The sequence below is a fragment of the Gekko japonicus genome, unplaced genomic scaffold (genome assembly GCF_001447785.1).
Source record: "Gekko japonicus isolate JY-2015 unplaced genomic scaffold, Gekko_japonicus_V1.1 scaffold290, whole genome shotgun sequence".
Lineage (NCBI taxonomy): Eukaryota > Metazoa > Chordata > Lepidosauria > Squamata > Gekkonidae > Gekko > Gekko japonicus.
In genome coordinates, this window is record NW_015163613.1 from 1,028,215 (window position 1) to 1,032,788 (window position 4,574).

Below are 4,574 nucleotides of genomic sequence, written 5' to 3' on the forward strand. Positions count from 1 at the left end.
TTTAAAGGTGCCCCGGGTGTGGTGTGGGCCGGGGGGGGGGGGCTCTGCAGCTTAACTGGCTGCTTCTTGCTCTGACTGAGGGCTGCTGGGAGCAGGGGGTGGGGCTTGTTGCATGTGCCCACCCCCTGGGCTCTTTACTGCCGGAGCTCCGCTCCTGTGTGCTCCTGCAGGAAATGACCCCTGGCACAAAGTAATATCAAAGTAATAAAGTGTTTCCCAACTATTTTATCTGTTATCATCATAACGAGTTGTATAAACATGTATTAACATGCTGCAGCAGCTAAGGAACACAGTCTGAAGAGTTAAGGATAGTATCCTATGATGTATTTTTGTTTATCTTTAATATGATGAAGCCAAAATTATAAGAAGATGAAAGTTTCACCTCACTAACTTTGGTATTTGTGAGCATGTTCTGTCCTATAATCGCTTCAACAGGGAGGGAAAGAATGGAGGAATATCTTTAGTATCTGCACTATCTTGCTGAGTCCCTTCCCCTCTGCTTCCTGTTCAGGTACCTGTAAAGCTTGGGCATAGCCAGAAGTGTGGGCCAAAAGGCAAGAATCAAAGGATTCTTGGCCCATTTGCTCTTAGCCTATGGCCTGCAGCCCAGGCCTTCGGAAGAATCACCTTATAAAACCCAGGCCTTCTTCCCCCAAGATGTAGTCTGCTGTCATGCTGATCTTTTATTGATTTATGTATAGTCGGGGGAGGGGTGTAATCTGCTTTGGGACCTTTCAGGGAGAAAAGTAGTATAAAATAATTAAATAATAAAAAAACATGCTTACAATCTCGTTTTATCATATCGTCTTGCAAAGGGTTATGTCTTTGACGTGCTATGCACGTCTGAAGAATTTCAGTCCCCCAACCTGTATTTTTTCCAGGGAAGCACTACTCCTTTTCCCTCTGTTTTCCTGTACTTATGCCAACACAAATTGAATGCAATACACTAAAAAGTATTCTGCAATAAGTAGCCAGCGTGTCTTATAAAGCTAACAGCTTTGATTTGGCACTAAAGATATACATATAATGAGATTAAAAATGAGTGCTTAAATATGGATATATGAATCTGGAAATACAGGCATCATTATCAGCTAAATGGCCAAGAGTCCAGATATCTACCCAATTTGTTTGCAACACTGTATCTTCCTCTTAAAGACTGCAAAGTTTTTCTTATATATAGAAGTGCACACAGGAAGGTTCCCAAGTTACTATACTATTTCAAAGAACTAATTCCAAGTAAAAAAGAAGTAATAATCTAAACATGTATTGTTACTAGAGAATTTGATTGGTAGTATAAAGCATAACAGTTTACTCTTGTTAGCAGTTCATTTGAAATACATTTTTAGCATTTGATTTTTAGACAGCAACACCAAAAAATGAGGTATGCAAGTTTTAGGTATCACATCAGACTTTCAGTTTATGCAACTAACTGTATTTCACAACTAACATCTTACAAAATACACAGTACCATTGTGCCCATAGAAGTACTGCAGTTAAAAACAGAAAAAAATACATTGCTACAAGAAACCAGAAAACATCACAGTTATTGGGGGGCTACAAAATTCCATTATTTAGCTGAAAAGCTTATAGTATGTATTTAATATTTTGGGACTAGAGATTCACTGCCAAAAAATTCATCTATTAGTTTTTTCCTTGTTAATTCACAAACATTTTCTGTGAGGAATAAAAGTGAATTAATTGCTGGAAAACTATATGTACCCTCCTACAATACTCGGGTAGGAGTTATTACCAAACTGAACTAACACATTTTTTTAAAAAAACCCGAACTACCCAATCCTTTATTTTGTCAGAAGTAAGTCCAGCTGAGTTCAGTCAGACTTCTTTTCAAATAACAGTGCATAGGATTTCATCTAAAAATAGGAATGAAGACATTTTCTCACCACTTTGCTCTCAGAAATACTTTCTGTTGTCAGCAAGAGACAAGAGGGTTTTTTGTTTGTTCCTGAATCAGCTGGAATATTCATGGGTGTAATCAATTCATGACAATATTTGGGAGTTTAAGATTTGGATGGCAGCTGTAGTCAAGCACTGGGAATCACAAGAAAATAAAGATGTAAAACATATTCTCTTAATTACTTCTGAGTGTTAGTATATTATATATTTGGAACATAGTCTATGAGAGACAGTGGCCTGAATCCATCCATGCAGTTAAGAAAGAGAAGGTAGCAACTGTCACCGATTCCCTACTCCTGCTGGGGCCACTGAGCTGCTCACACTCTTTTTACTAACTGTCATTGGACACTTAGGAACAGCACAGTTGGGGTCTGCAACTGGAGGGTGAAATCAGCAAAAATTGCATCTCCTATCTCAAGAGAACTTAATTTCCCTTAAATCTTGGAGTGTGGTTGGATGCAGGTCTCTGGCTTGGTTCAGACAATCCTCCAAAGTATACTTACTGTTTCCTTGTGTATTTCAATTTCCATTTGTAGAGCTAATCATGGTTTGATACTATATTAATACTGGAAAACAGTAACACTTTTCCTCTGAAATCATGGCTTGAAGTAGGTTTCCAATTCTGATATGGACAGAAAGTGCCAATTAGGGTATTAAAAAAACTACGAGTAGCATAAAAGAAATTGAAAGGGTGCTGCATTGGAAGACAGGGGAGAACAAAGCCATGACTCACTTATGGTTCCTGAACTGATCCTGTTTGTTCTGGCCAATAGGCCTTCTTCATTTGATGTAAACAATACAGTCCTAAGTATGTACATGCATAAGTGCCACTGAAGTCTATGGGACTCATTCCTCAGTAAATGTAGATTCAGGTGGGTAGCTATACTGGTCTAAATCATCAGAACAAAGTTTGAGTTTAGTAGCACCTCTAAGCCTAACAAAATTTAATTCAAGGTACATGAAAGCTTATACCTTGGATTAAACTTTGTTGGTGTTAAAGGTGCCACTGGACTCAAACTTTGTTCCTCAGCAAATGTGTTTAGGATTCAGCCCTAGTCGCTTGTGAAAATACCCCTAGAGTTACAAGCCATCTCATTTCCCACTGTGTTCCTAACAGTACTGTACTAGCATAAGAAACTATGCATGGTTTTGTACATCAAAATACTTAACTTATGGTAAACAAAATTGCAAAACCTATACTCATAAAAAATACTTTATTGGAAATTTTACATAATATCGAATGGGACTGTAAATCTTTTTTTTTGTTCTGTATCTATATATTGCTAAATGCATAAATGTTCACAACTATGTCAAAAACAAAACTGCATTTTCCCTATGGTTTGCTCTATAATATTTAATAAAGGATCATTTAAAAAGCAAAAGGTTGATATAGGAACAAATGTTATATATATATTTATATATACACACGCACGCAGGCACACACACACACAATTTGCTTATTTTCCCACTCTGGTGCAACATTAATATCACTAGTCTGGAAGCCAAAGGCTGCATAGAGAGCTTATACATATGCTTTCAAGGCTTTTCACTTCCAAACACAGTTCTCTGTACCATCCAAGACTTGGCGCCATTTTGGAATTTTCTCTGATACAGTACAAAGAGCTATGGCTGGAGGAGAGAACCCCCAAGCCTGCATAAATACTCTCTTGCAAACTTAAGCTGTCCTATGGATTCTAGCCTCTGTGCTGAACTGATGCATCACTATAACACTGAGCAAGTCTAGGGAGAAGGAAAGAGGAGTAAGCCAAAATGAGAGCAGTATCACGTCTGGATTTAAGGTATCAACAGTAGTTAGATATTAAAATCTAGATAAAAAAAACTAATCATCTGAGAACAAGTCCATGTTCTATAAAATAAAATACCAGTGTATAAGGACAAGGTAGTACTACACTTGAATTATAAAGCTAAACAATAAATGCTTGTAACAGATTTACTTTTTTTGCTTGTAAACATTACAATAAATGTTCTAAATGTGTGAGGAAAATATTGGAAAAGTCAGCAACATAATTCAGTAACAGTAATCTAGTAAAATGTGTCAGGCATTGGCAAAAACTCATACAAATGTTTTATTTAATAACATTTTTCCTATTCAACCACACCAAGTACCAGCAGGTGTTTTAAGATAATCGTTACGAAAATTCTTTTGCAGCAATAGTTGATTAAGTTGATCTTTGACTTGCATACATATAACTATGTTTCACAATTCTCAAATAATACATATTTAGGCAGCTTGAACTATGTTATAAAACCTTTAATTCAGTACATGCCAATAGTATAGAATCCAAGAGCTGTGTTAGAATTCACTAAACTAAAAGTGGAAATGGACTTACCAGTAACACTGCATAAAGAACATTCAAACCACATTTTCATGGCATCTTCGTATATGACGATTAAAAAGTTAATCTGGAAATGTTTTGTAGATTGCAATTAAATTAAATTTCATGGTTGCACTTTGCTTTTACAAAATGCATAAATCATATTTGAGTAAACATACAAATCGTGCATGGTAGATAAGTCATGAAAATGTGGTAATTTTATATGTATATTTGCAAGTTCTGGAGAGGAAAGACTAAAGAAACTGGAGGAAATAAACTTTAATGAGATTCTCCATTCAACGATGAGGCTTCTCCTCTAGGTGA